Consider the following 14,925-nt stretch of genomic DNA (forward strand, 5'->3'; position numbering starts at 1 on the left):
TTTATCCACTTCTTGGCAACCTGCCCGGTGGAAGCCTCTGCTCCTCTGTCCAGACATGAACAGGTCATCCTCTACAAATGTTGTGCAGTTATTGCTCGGGGATCTCCTTCGTGCTCATCCTGGGGATTCTTTTCTCCTCTCCGTGCTGGATCCCTAATTTTCCTCCTGATTTTGCTCCCTTATTATTAGCCATTAGTAATGACTAATAATTAGTCATTATTAATGTTACTGGAGAACATATTATCCAGTAATTCCTGACAAAAGGTACATAGAAGGTACCATCTTTAAAAACATGAACAGATGCAAATACCTTTATTTTCTCCTCACACTTCAAAGTGTGGCTGAATATATAATTCTAGGTTGAAACCATTTTCCTTGGAATTCTGAAAACATTGCTCCATGGTCTTCTTGCATGGAGCATTGCTGGAAGAGTTCATTCCTTCCTAATTCTAGCTCTTGGTGATGTCCTTTTTCCTCTGAAATGTTTAGGAACTTCTTTTTGTCCCTAGTAAGTAAAACTTCCCATGGGATGCCTTAACGCGGATCTTTCCAAATCTGCTATGCTGAGCATTTTGTGGACTCTCTAATTCTGAAAAGTCATGAGTTTTGGTTGAGGAAAGCCTTCTTGAATTACTGCTTTGATAACTTCCTCCCCCACGGTTTTCTCTTTTCTCTCTTTCAGAAAGTTTTTATTGCTTTAATTGTCTTTAATTTTCTTTTTTTCATATGAAAAGATTTTATTGAAGTATAGTTGATTTACAATGTTGTGTTAATTTCAGCTCAACAGCAAAGTGATTCAATTATAGGTATACACATAGCCATTCTTTTTTGGTTCTTTTCCCGTATAGGTTACCACAGAATATTAAGCAGAGTTCCTTGTGTTATACACACATTCATCCATTCCATATATAATAGTATGTATATGCCAATCCCAAACTCCAATCCATCCCTCCCCCCTCCATATTTCCCCTTTGGTAACCATTATTTTGGTTTCAAAGTCTGTGAGTTGGTTTCTATTTTGTAAATGAGTCATTTGAATCATTTTTTTAGATTCCACATATAAGTGATATCAAATGATATTTGTCTTTGTCTGACTTACTTCACTTAGCATGATAATCTCTAGGTCCATCCATATTGCTGCAAATGGCATTATTTCATTCTTTTCATGGCCGAATAATATTCCATTGTATATATGTACCATATCTTTTTTATCCATTTCTCGGCTGATGGACAGTTAAGTTGCTAATTTTCTTATATTGTGTCTTTTCCATCTCTTTTTCATTTTCAGTTTTATTTCTTGGTTCTACTTTTTCAGGGATTTCCTCCAACATTATCTTTGAATGTCTGAGCCTTTTGAGATTTCAGAGCATAAATTAGTTTACCTCCTTCTCTGCAAGGTTAGATCTTAGCTTCCTCTAGTCTGGAATATTAGTTTCCACTTATGCATCTGCTTCCATGCTGCAATTTTTGTTGCTGTTGTTGTCTCCTCTCCCATTCTCTTGGTTCTTCTTGGTTTATGCCTTTACTGGGATTTCAGAAGAAACCCGTGGTGAGTACCTGTGTTTAATCTATCATATGTACTCAGGACCTTTGTTTCCTCTTACTATAGGTGTCATGCTTCTTCTCAAAGTAACATAGCCAAGTCTGAGTTACAGGGAAAATATCAAGTTAAAGAAAGTAGAGAAAAGAAAAAACATAAATGTTAATATTTCAAGATTATAACATTTACAGCAACACTGGTATTAGCTCATAATTGTTCACTAGAGTAGATGGTTTTATTTTCAGGAATTTGTAAGGCAGTAATTAACCATTATTAAAAATTAAATAAAATGAATGGAAATTAAAACATATTCAGGTAAGTAAGCTTCAGCTAAAGCCGTTCTTAAAGAAAAATGTATAGAATGCATGTTAGGAAAAAAAGTGAGGCCTCAAATCTATCATCTAAACTTTTACCTTATAAAACCAGAACTAGAAAAGCAAATGATACCGATTGCAAGCAGGAAGGAGCATGTATTAAGAAGAGCAAAAATCAATAAGATTGAAAAAGAGACAAAAGGGAAAGACCAATTAAAACAACCAGTGTTTTTTAAAGATGAATAAAATTAATAATCTTATAGTCCAATGTCAAAAAATCATAACCCAGAGGCAAAATCCAGCCTACTATCTGTTTGGGTAAATAAAGTTTGATTGAAACATTAAAAAAAAAAAAAAGAAAAAAAGAAACTACCTTGAGACCCATCCTTTTATCCAAGTGCCGTCTACTCATTTTGCCGTAGAGACCACCCCATCTCAACTTCATTCAGCAATAAAGAATCTCCTACCTCTAACAGTGCCTGATGCTCAATAAGTATCTGGAGCATGAAAAAGGGTGCATTATTATTTCTGAAATATTGGTTTGTTATTTTATTTAAATATACTAGATGAATATTTTAAACAATTATAATCAATGGAATGCTGTTTGCTTTAGAAATAAAAATTCAGTTGGTTCTTTTAAAAAGGTATGGGAGAGCTGCAATGTGGATATTCATGATGAGGGAACCTGGAGAGTTTATAAGAATTAATTTTGTGCCTAAAGATCAAATGATTTTATCAAACTAACTGAATTCATTCTAACTTTATTAAGCTGTTAAAATTAAAATGAATCTAGAGCAATTGATTTTTTCAAGAACTATTTTGGTTAGTATACATAAAACCAAGGGAAAGATTTTTACATATCACTCTCTGGCTTAGTGAAAAGAACATTAAACTAGGTGACAGGAACTCTGAGTTCTAAGTTTGATGATTTTGTCAGCTAATTTATGTGACCTTTGGAAAAAACTAACATCTCTGTGCTTGCTTCCTCATCTATAAAACAACTATCCTTATAGAATGCTTAAAAAAATTAAACTTACAATGTTTGTTATAGTTTACACTTATAATGAAATAAATTATATTAAAAACATAGGTAATAAATACTCAATATTTATCATGCCTTCATTGTTTTAGTGCATTTTACTATTATCTAAGTACTTGGGATAATTTACATCTACTATAATGATGTACATCTCTTCCCAACTCCATATTCAGTGAAGTCATATTAGCAGCTTAAAAGTGGTAGATAAGCAATGAGATCCTGCTGTGTAGCACTGGGAACTCTATCTGGTCACTTATGATGGAGCATGATAACGTGAGAAAAAAGAATGTACATACGTATGTGTGACTGGGTCACCTTGCTGCATAGTAGAAATTTGACAGAACACTGTAAACCAGCTATAACAGAAAAAAATAAAAGTCATTAAAATATATTTTTTAAAAAGTGGGAATATTTATATCATAGAAATCAGAAAATGCTACCCAAAAAAAGGAATTGATATTGTTCTTTTCATTGTCTAGATTTAAGAAAGCAATGTAGGAATTCCCATCACGGCTCGGTGGTTAATGAATCCGACTAGGAACCTTGTCCGACGTTGCTGTGAGCTGTGGTGTAGGTTGCAGATGCGGCTTGGATCCCGCATTGCCATAGGCTGGCAGCTATAGCTCTGATTCGACCCCTAGCCTGGGAACCTCCATATGCCTCGGGTGCGGCCCTAGAAAGACAAAAAATAAATAAATAAACATAGGAAAAAAAAAGAGAAAGTGATGTAGAAGATATTAATACAAATTAAACTTGAAAGTGTGTTATGTCTGTAACAGATTGTGAATGATACAAAAAAAATTAAAGATATAGTTATCCAGTATTTGAAAACTACTGCTTCATTCAGCAAAGAAATCAGTCATTGGCAAAAAAGTAAAGTTCTGACATTCCTCTTTCTTTTTTCACACTCATCTTAATTTTTTTTTCTTTTTTTTAATGCCCGCACCTGTGGCATATGTAAGTTCCTAAGCTAGGGGTCAAATAAGAGCTGCAGCTGAGGTTTACACCACAGCCACAGCAATGACAGATCTGAGCCACATCTGTGACCCGCACCACTGCTTATGGCAATACTGGATCCTTAACCCACTGAGGAAGGCCAGGGATTGAACCTGCATCCTTGCAGAGATAGCATCTGGTTCTTAACCTGCTGAGCCACAACACGAACTCCTTAATCTTTTTTTTTTTTTTAGCTGTACCCACAGCATGCTGAAGTTCTGGGCTGGGATCAAACCTGCCCCACATAGTGACAATGCTGGATCCTTAACCCACTGAGCCACCAGGGAACTCCTTATCTTAATCTTTCACTAGAATGAAAACACCAACCAAAATTCAAGTGGAACCACAATCATTTGTGCAACCATAAGTTGGCCATAGATACAGAAATCCACAAAATCTATGAAATCATTCTGTGACGAGAGAGACAAATACTATGATATCATTTATATCTGGAATCTAATATATGGCACAAATGAACCTTTCCACAGAAAAAAAAATCATGGACCTGAAGAACAGACTTGTGGTTGCCAAGGGGGAGGGGGAGGGAGTGGAATGGACTGGCAATTTGAGGTTAATAGATGCAAACTATTGCCTTTGGAATGGATAAGCCGTGAGATCCTGCTGTGTAGCACTGGGAACTATATCCAGTCACTTGTGGTGGAGCATGATAATGTGAGAAAAAGGAATGCATATGTGTATGTGTGACTGGGTCACGTTGCTGAACAGTAGAAAATTGACAGAACACTATAAACCGCTATAATGGAAAAAATAAAAATCAAATAAAATCATTCTGTGAAAATCAACCTGCTATAATGACTTTACACTAAAGAATATATTATTATTATTTATAAATTGCATGCTATATATTCCTTGTCTTAATAAAACAACACACACATAAACATACCTTTTTGTTGTTGTTGTTGTTTTTTGAGAGCTAGTTCTTAAACAATTACTAATATATTACTCTCTGTAACTTTCCTTATACTCTAAATTCCATGATGGAGGTAGCTGTTTCTGTTTGATTCCCCAGATGTTGCAAGACCTGCTAGGTCCTCCATAAACATTTACAGAATGAATGAATGAAAGCTCAGGAAACTTGCCTTATTCGTTTTTATATCTGAGAACTAGGACAGTGCCTGACACAGATTAAGTGCTGAAAAAAAAAATGTTTGCTGACCTGAACTGAACTTGAGTCATAGTCTCCTAATTCTGAAAACAGGCGATCAAACACATCAAGGAAAGGAGTGGAGGTGGATTTTTTTTTCAGACACAAGGCTCGTTTTCATGGTTGCTTTGTAAGTTAAAATCACTGGCTGCAGGAAGTCCAGGGTGAAAGCCAGCTCTCCTGATTCCTGAAACAGTGCCCTATTCATTAGGATCCTTATTTCTCAAGGGCGCCCGTATTTTCCGACACTAATGTTGGAAAGGAGAGCTGGTTACTTGCTTTGTGGCTACAAGATTTTCACTCAAGATAAGTGACAATAAACAGAGTCAGGAGGAATCAGATGGTGATGTCTAGCATTTACGGAGCACACGCTGTGCTCATTATAAGACTATGCTTTAAATTCAGTAGCTTGGCGTCTGTCAAAAATACTGTAAAGTAGAAATTATCCTTACATTACAGATGAAGGCGCTGAGGCTCAGGGAGGTTTGCAAAGTTACCTAAAGCTCCCAGCTGCAGAGTAGCCATACTGGGATTCAAAATAGTTTTGTCTTAAGACAAATGCCAGGGTATTTTAATTGGACAATATTTCTTAGACATCAGCTGTTCATATACCATGGTTCCTGAAACACTTTCAAGATGTGTGTGCCAATCTCAGCTACTTCATATTTCCCTTGGACCTTTTTTTGTTATTAGTTAGCCTAGTCTGAAACAATAATATCCATGAAATGATGGGTTAAAATGTTGCTATACGTTTCTAATACACACTAAAATGAATACAAAATTATGAAAATAGAAAATGTGACTTCTTACCACCTAAAACGACTTTTTGGGTACTATCACAGATACATAAACGTCCCCGAGGCAGACATTGGTTTTTGTAATGCTGCAGATTTAACTTTTACTGGGAGCAAGGGTGCTGGTCCTATTTTTTGCTTTGTCTTCCGTTTCTATCTTGAAATAAAAGGAAATCATTCAATCTGTTTTCCTGGTATGGGGGGGGAGGGGACCTGACTCATGCTTGCTGAGCAAATTCCCATCACACAAAACAAGGAGCTTTACAAAACCTTCTTCCAAGGGTCACTGAAATCTTCCAAGTGACGGAATTGGAATTAAACTTGGCAAAGATTACGAAATGCCACCAGTGTTAGACAATTGAAGGTTTCTGTGGCAAGAAGAGAATTTAAGGAAAATAAAACCAAATCGTTGGAAAGCACCTACAGTGAGAGTCATGAAGGATTCAAAAAACCTAAGAAAAGCTTCCTGGCATTTGCGCTGCCCCAGCTGGAGTTGATAGAACTGTTGCTATTCTTTCCTCTGAGTATGTTGGAGGAGGAAGTAGTTGGATTGTCTTTCTTGGCTTTTGAGTGGGAGGAATAACACGGTATTATTAGAGATAATAGCAAAAGAAAAAAGAGAAAGAAATGTTTTTGAACTGCTGAAAAACTGAATTCATTATCTCTGTGGAAGAACCCAGATTTGGTTAAATAAACAGTGTGGAGTGTTGTCCAATCCATTTCAATGGAAAAAAATGAAAAGAGCATCAGAAACCAGAACAGTCAAGACTACGGTGGGAAACAATACAGAACATTTTTTGAACGCTTATGAAATATAAATGTATATATTTGGTTCTATTTTAATCTGTCTCTTTTATAGTGGTTTCTGCCACACATTCAATCCTCTCCTTCCCTCACACATATTTGGGTTCTATACCTTATTCGCTAACTGAGCCAAGGCCCAGGGTCACGGCATGAAGGTTTCACCAATATCCAGACTTTAAGTCTATGAGAATTTGCAAATCTTAGGACTGTTCCTCCTTAGTCTCTTCAAAAGAAAAGTCTCCTGTAGCATCTGGAGCTGGAGGAGGACTGTTTTTCTTGAGGAAATGGAATCTTTCACAGTATGGAGAACTCCAAGACTGAGCATGTGTTTTCATCTCGCCCCAGTAGGCTGTGTGGCTAGCAACCTAAATGACAAATTGAATTCCGGTTGCTGTAGAATCATCACCAAAGAAGGAGAACTTGTTTTTCCTCCCTTTCTGGGCTGAATGTGGGGTGGGAGATGGGAAAGGAGCCAGGACTTGGTGTTCTGTTTGGTAGGATCTAGGCTCCCTTCACCTAGTTAAGAGAACGGTCTTTGTTTTTGAAATCTAGGTCCTTGAAGGCTTGTTCTTAGATTGGCCCAACGAGCGAGAGTTGGGGGAGAGTTTCCAGTATTAAGAGAGAAGGGGTTGGAGCAGAGACGACTTACCTAGAGTAGGCAGAGCTATAGTGCTTGGTCCTCTAGCTGTGGCCTGGAAGTCACATGAATTTGCACTATGTTTCCTGATAGTGGCCTGGAAGTCACAAGAATTTTGATGGCATGGCTCTGTGTGTACCACTAACGTGTAAAAATCCCTCTGTAGTGAAGGTTCCAGTTGCCAAATTTGGCATAGAGAGAGTAGATACTATTTTCAGCAGAGGTAGACACCTTAGAATAGTGGATAGATAGATGGATGGATGGATGGATAGATAGATAGATAGATAGGTTTAGACAATGTGCATTTCAGCAGTAAACTGATGGATTGCAAATACTCTGTAGACATCTTCTGCACATCCGTTTCCCTGAATTAAGTAAGCCTTAGGGTACTTTCTGAAGCATGAGACAGGGCCCTCTAAAAATAACTTTTAATTACCAACCCCAGATAGGTGAGAGCCCAAAGGATTTCATATGAGAAAAATGAATGAAATATGGTATTTCCTATACCTTAGTATTATTGGTTATGTATTGCTATATAGCAATATTATCCCAAACTGAGTGACATTAAATATCACTGATTTATTAAAGACTGAAAACATTATTCATGCATTATAGTTTCTCTGGGTCGTGAACCTGGACATGGTTTGTCATGAATGGGATGAGAGACCTTGCAGAAGATACTAAGGAATGGAGTTCCCGTTGTGACACAGGGGAAACAAATCCGACTAGAAACCATGAGGTTATGGGTTCATTCCCTGGCCTCGATCAGTGGGTTAAGGATCCAGCATTGCCATGAGCTGTGGTGTAGGTCACAGACAAGGCTCAGATCCCACATTGCCGTGGCTGTAGCATAGGCTCACAGCTGTAGCTCCTATCCAACTCCTAGCCTGGGAACCTCCGTATGCCATGGGTGTGGCCCTAAAAATAAAAAAAAAAAAAAGAGATGATATTAAGGAAATCTTTCTCACCACTTCTGTCACATGAACCTACAGTGAAAAGAAAGCTGTGGGGGAGTTCCCGTCGTGGCGCAGTGGTTAACGAATCCGACTAGGAACCATGAGGTTGCGGGTTCGGTCCCTGCCCTTGCTCAATGGGTTAGCGATCCGGCGTTGCCGTGAGCTGTGGTGTAGGTTGCAGATGCGGCTCGGATCCCGCGTTGCTGTGGCTCTGGCGTAGGCCAGTGGCTACAGCTCCGATTCGACCCCTAGCCTGGGAACCTCCATATGCCGCGGGAGCGGCCCAAAGAAATAGCAAAAAGACAAAAAAAAAAAAAAAAAAGAAAAAAAAAAAAGAAAGCTGTCTATGAACCAGGAAGCAGCTCTCACCAGACACTGGGTCTGCCAATGCCTTGATCTTGGACTTCCCAGCCTCCAGAATTGTGAGAAATGAATGTTTGCTGTTTAAGCCACCCAATCTATGGTATTTTTGTTATGACAGCCCAAGCAGACTAAGACACATACTTAGAGCAAGACATATAATCTTTAATATTTTAAAATGAAGAAAAAACAAATTTGCGTAAAACTTTTCAACTTCATTCACAGTAAGAGAAAGGCATATTAAAACTCACTGATACACACAACTTTTTATAGATACAATTGGCCAAATTTTGAAAGCTCTGTTGGTGAAACTTGTGAGAGAAACATAAGAAACTTGGGAGTTTCCTGGTAGCCAGGGGTTAAGGACTCAGCACTGTCGCTGTGGTGGCTCAGGTTTGATCCCTGGTCCGGGAACTTCTGTATCCTGCAGGAGTGGCCAAAAAAAAAAAAAAAAAAGAAAAGAAAGAAACTTAAATTATAAAGTTACATATTGACAGGTGTTTTTAAGAAAATTATAGTAGGACAAAGAGTTAAAGTGACACTATTGCTATTTTCTATAAATTAGAGTCAAGATGGCCTATGGAGGAGACATTTTTCAGAAACCTAAATAAAATGAGGGAGTGAGCCTTCTCGGATCTACAAAAAATGGAATTTTGAAAGCTCAGAAGAGGTTTGCCAAATTTGAGGAACAGGAAGAAAGCCAGAGTGGCTGAAGGATGACAGAAAAGAGAAGAATGCTGGGAAATGACGCTGAAGAGGTAAGCCAGGGGTCAGGCTGCGTACAGCTCTGTAAACTGATAAAAACTCTTTTACTCTTGTGGTGCTGCCATTTGGAGATTGAGAGCAGGCAAGTTATATAATATGACTTAAGTTTTAAAAGAATCACTTAGTGGAGGAGGCAGGCTGGGGTTGTGGGGGGCGGTGGGGTGGGGGGAATTGGGCAAGAGTGAAAGCAGAAAAACCAGGGAAAAGTCTTGGGTTCTTATTATGCATGTCAAACAGAACTGGTAATTGACAAGCCCGTTCCCTGCCCGGAACTTACTATTGCTCCTCCTTTCCCATGTCAGTAATGGCACCACCATTCTTCAAGCTGATTATTTCCTTTTCCATGTCGCGTACGTCTGCTTTGATCAGTAACATCTTTGACCGCATCTAAAGAACAAAAATCCATCTGTGCTTACCACCTTCACTGTCTTAGTCCAGGTACGTTATCTCACATCTGGACAGCCATCCTCTCCGCCTCTACTCACAATCTCTACTGTCCATTCTTCACAGGCAACCAGAATGAACTTTTGAAAATATAAATCAGATTGTGACTCTCAGCTTGAAATCTAAAGGGTTTCTTTTAGCTTCCAGAATAATATCAACCTCCCCTATCTGTCCTATAAACCTTCCTATGATGTGGCTCAGGGCTACACCAACTCATACCCTGATGCGGTAGGCAGATTTCTCGCACCCATGATCCTCAGCCCTGGTGTTACTCCTGTGATGATGTTTTGTTATATGGCAAAGGGGAGATTATCTGAGCCCTTAAAAGTAAGAGACAGGGGAGTTCCTGTCGTGGCTCAGCGGAAACGAATCTGACTAGGATCCATGTGGACGCAGGTTCGATCCCTGGCCTTGCTCAGTGGGTTAAGGATCTGGCATTGCCATGAGCTGTGGTGTAGGTTGCAGACATGGCTCAGATCCTGAGTTGCTATAGCTATGGTATAGGCAGCGCCTACAACTGCAATTCAACCCCTAGCCTGAGAACCTCCATGTGACACAGGTGCGAACCTAAAAAGATAAAAAATAAATAAGTAAAGTAAGAGGCAAAAAAGCAATTCAAAACACGAGAAAGACTTGACCAGTCTTTGCTGGCCTTGAAGATGGAGGAAGAAGGCACAAGCCAAAGAAGGCAGGCAGCCTGTAAAAGCTGAGAACACCCCCAGCTGACAGCCATCAAGTGGGGGCTCCAGCTCTATATCTACAAGGTACTGAATTCTGTCAATTACCGGAATGAGTCTGGAAATGGATTCTCCCCCGCAAGCCTCCATGCATGCGCCCTGCCTGGCCAACCCCTTGATTTCAGCCTTGTGAGACCCTAAGCAGAGAGTTCAGCTGAGCCCACTTCCACTTCTGAATTACAGAATAGTGGACTTTTAAATGGGCATTGTTTTAAGTTTGTTGTAATTTGCTACATAGCAAGAGAAAATGAATACAATGCACCTTTCTCTCTTGCTCATTGTGTTTTATACCATATAGATCATGTTTCTCTTCTTCAGGTATGCAGAGCTTCTTCCTGCCTTAGCATCTTTGCATTTAGATTTTCCCTCTTCCTGAAATACTCTAATCATGACTGGTTCCTTTACGTCCTTTGGGTGACAGCTTAAAAATTGTTGGAGAATCCTTCGCTGACTATCTTATCTTAAGCAACACCCTCCCAAATTAGTGTTATAACTCCCCATTTATTCGTTCATGGTATTAGTAGGTAGCTTTTATTATGCACTTACCGTGTGACAGACATAGTTGTAAGCACTTTACATGGACTGATTTATTTAGACTCGCGATAACCCCATTCGATTATAAAGTAGGTACGGAGTTCCCGTCATGGCTCTGTGATTAGCGAATCCAACTAGGAACCATGAGGTTGCGGGTTTGGTCCCTGGCCTCGCTCAGTGGGTTAAGGATCTGGTGTTGCCACGAGCTGTGGTGTAGGTTGCAGATGTGGCTCAGATCCCATATTGCTGTGGCTCTGGCATAGGCCAGCGGCTACAGCTCCAATTCGACCCCTAGCCTGGGAAGCTCCATATGCTGCAGGAGTGGCCCAAGAAATGGCAAAAATACAAAAATAAATAAATAAATAAATAGATACTATTATTATCTGCATTTACAGATGAAGTAATGGAAGCACAGAGATTGAGTACCAGGTGAAGGTCTCACAGCTGGTAATTGGCAGAGTCAGTATTTGAACACAGGCAGACTAACTACAAAATCCATACACTTAAAACTATGTTTCCTCCACAGTATCTATCACATTCTAATATCATCTTCTTTTTTATTTTCTTATGTATTATTTTACTCTCCCTCTACCCGCTCCCCGCCAACCGGGATGTAAGCATCTCTAAAGTAGGGAACTTACTTGAATGTTCACAAAGTAGCTGCTGAAGGGTACCAAAAATATGCCGCCTTAAAATAAGCCACTTTGGCAGAATAATTCTTTTGGCTGAAAGCAACTGAAAAGAAGCAGATACAGGTAAAACTCTCCATCCTCTTCCTATTTGCCTAAAAGCAGGATGCAAATTTGTAAAAGTATTTCCCCTCTCCTCTCTACCAGGAAGGACACAAGTTGATCACTGAAGACAGCTCTAGATGCTTAATAGCCCAGAGATGGCACCAGAGGAATCTACTAACTTTACTAATCAGCCTTTGTCTTCCATTTAGTTCCTCTATATGTTTGCCTCCCCCAGAAATTCAAAGCCCTTTTCTTTTGTCACTTGGCTAATACTTCATTTATTTTTCTTTTGTTAAGATGATACATAAGCCCAAGTTCTGGAGTTCCCATCGTGGCGCAGTGGAAAGAAATCCGACTAGGAACCATGAGGTTGCGGGTTCGATCCCTGGCCTCGCTGAGTGCGTTAAGTTGCCGTGAGCTATGGTGTAGGTCCCAGACACAGCTCGGATCTGGTGTGGCTGTGGTTGTGGTATAACCCAGCGGCAACAATTCCAATTAGACCCCTAGCCTGGGGACCTCCATATGCCTTGGGTGCTGTCCTAAAAAGACAGAAAAGACAAAATAATAATAATAATAATAGTAAGCCCAAGTCCTAAGCATTCCTTGAAGTTACTCAGCTGAGGCTCTCACACCTTGTTAATAAATTTCTGCTTATTTTTCTCTTCTTAATCTGTCTTTTGTCACTCTATAATTTATAGAGCCCCAGCTAATGAACCTAAGATGGATAGAAGAGGGAAAATATTTTTTTTCTCCCCTTCGTTGCTCAGAAATTATTTTGGAATGAATGAGGCATCATTCTCATTTTTCAGGGAGGAAAATGATACCACAGAAGTAACTTATCCGTAGTGACCTAGTATGTAATCGAACCAGGATTTCTACCCAGAACCACCTAATCTCAAACCTGTGCTCTTAGCTCCTATTGCCTTTTTCATTAAAAATGATAATAATCAATTGTCCTTTTTTTTTTTTTTTTTTTTTTTTTTGTCTTTTTGCCTTTTCTAGGGCCGCTTCCCGCAGCATATGGAGGTTGCCAGGCTAGGGGTCGAATCGGAGCTGTAGCCACCGGCCTACGCCTGAGCCACAGCAACTCGGGATCTGAGCTGCGTCAGCTCACGGCAACGCCAGATCCTTAACCCACTGAGCAAGGGCAGGGACCGAACCCGCAACCTCATGGTTCCTAGTCGGATGCGTTAACCACTGTGCCACAACGGGAACGCCCAATTGTCCTTTTCTTAATAGATGTATAATATTGACCCAGAGTAGGACTACAGTTTCCTTCACCTAGCAAAATGACCCATCCAAAAGGACTTCTTGGAAAATACTGTGATATTGAGGAAGTTCATTCTTGCTGTCATCTCACTCTATTTTTCCTCTGGGCACTTATCTCTGAGGCATATTCTGTGTTCAAAGAAGTCTTTCTCTTTGCCCTTCAATGGCCTCTGCCTACTCCTAAGCCTGACCTTGGGCTCAACACACACCAACTTCTCTGTCTCCAAGGGATTTGTCTTCCCTGGCCACAAAATATAATAACTATGTTCCTTTCCCTCTTCTTCCCACACTAGTTTCATTCTGGTCTGTAGAAGTGGCCCTTCCCACCTCTGAATATCCAAATTACAGTGTATTTTGAGAAGACTTTCTACCCCTCTGAAAACATCCCATCCCCTTGGCAGACCGCAGACTGCTACCTTCATATTCTACGATAGATAGTTAGCACTGTTTGAGGTCTCACAGCTGACTCCACTGACTCAAAACAACACATGGAAGCCAAGATTCTGGCCTGCAAAACGGTTTCCTCAATAGCGTGACAAGAAACAAAGGCAATCATGCTGAGGCCTTTGACCCAGGCTGCACGAGTCCCTGGAAGTTAATTGTTTGGTGATTTCCTGTACTTGAGGCACAAATGCTTCCCTTTCCAACAACAAACTTTCTAAAGCCTCAGTCAATGCAATAAAATTAGGGACTTTAGGGACAATCTGTATTCAGATAACATTCACTGGTAATTTAGGCGCTGAGGTTTGCGGGATTGAAAGGCAGTTCACAAAGGCACCAGGGGCCCGCCCAGTGTGAGGTTTCTTGATTATGGTTTTGAGTATTTCTGGAGGGGATGTGACCCTCCTGTCAAAGACTCCTTGATTTTATTGCACCCGATGGTGTTCAGAGCCTCTTTCTTAAAAAAAAAGGAAGGTGGGTGTGTGTATTATACAAGCTACCAAGGAGACCAAACTCCTAAGCCTAACATAGAATTGGGTTTTGACTACCCAAGTGGCTTTTCTTCTGCCTGTCAACTGAAAGAAAAAAAAAAAAAACGCACAGTCTAAAAGTTGAGAGTTACATTTTTCTCGGCAGATATTCTTAGGACTTCAAGTCCCAGAGACAGCCTCTCAGATAATGTTGAGAAAACTGTTCTTAAGAGGAAGCGGGGAAGCCAGGATATAAAGGTGTTTTTTGCAACACCAGGGAGTCAAAACAAATGATTACTGTTAATAAAACTAGATACCTTAGGTAAAGGAATGTAGCTCCTTTCTACCTACGGAAAGATGCAATAATCTGGACTCACTGAAATCATTCTTTGACAGGCACCTCTGCGATCTGGGGCCAGTATCCTTTCTCCTCAGGCTGCACCATTTGGGGGGGGCAGGGTAGTTGCTGGTTCGAGTGCAGCTGCAGACTGCCAGGTGGCAGGTATATTTCCATCCTGCGTTCCCTCAGGGCTCACCTTCAGGGTTGGCTGCAAATGGTGACAGAGATCCTTTGTTTACTGATATGGCAGGCAGTGTTTTATTTCTCATGCCTCAGCCTGACAGACTCCCTCCTTGACCAACCTTTAGTCAGATTCCTCTAAACCCTCTTCTTAGGTAGGCCTTGAATTTGCTGGGGCCGGTTGGGGGGCGGGGGGGGGGGGGGGACACACGACATGACACTCCAACCATTTTTAGCAAGAATTCTGCTATGTCATTTTAGAGAGAATCCCCTACCTTTTTGATATCTGATCACCCTCAAAATCTGGTGAAATCTGTCCTCCTCCGCCATCTCCCAATGATATGTGATCACTTTGTCCTATTTTCAGCAAGTATCCCATCAGGTCAATTTAGCAAGAATCATCCCA

The 14,925-nt window shown here is 40.2% G+C and overlaps 1 long non-coding RNA gene across 1 annotated transcript; it reads right to left on the minus strand.

Annotated features, from left to right (window-relative positions):
• Window positions 1-8,749: 8,749 nt before the first annotated feature.
• Window positions 8,750-14,453, minus strand: LOC146402911 (uncharacterized). Its single transcript, XR_014808663.1, has 4 exons — window positions 14,317-14,453; window positions 11,727-11,820; window positions 9,648-9,757; window positions 8,750-9,029 (listed from the first exon to the last, which is right to left on the minus strand). It is a non-coding gene; the product is annotated as an uncharacterized LOC146402911 (long non-coding RNA).
• Between the last annotated feature and the right edge of the window lie 472 nt (window positions 14,454-14,925).

This window comes from Sus scrofa, chromosome 6 (genome assembly GCF_054392235.1).
Source record: "Sus scrofa isolate SSC_HxYL_T2T_F1_AM1 chromosome 6, Sscrofa_HxYL_maternal_Yorkshire_Landrace_v2.0, whole genome shotgun sequence".
Taxonomy (NCBI): Eukaryota; Metazoa; Chordata; class Mammalia; order Artiodactyla; family Suidae; genus Sus; species Sus scrofa.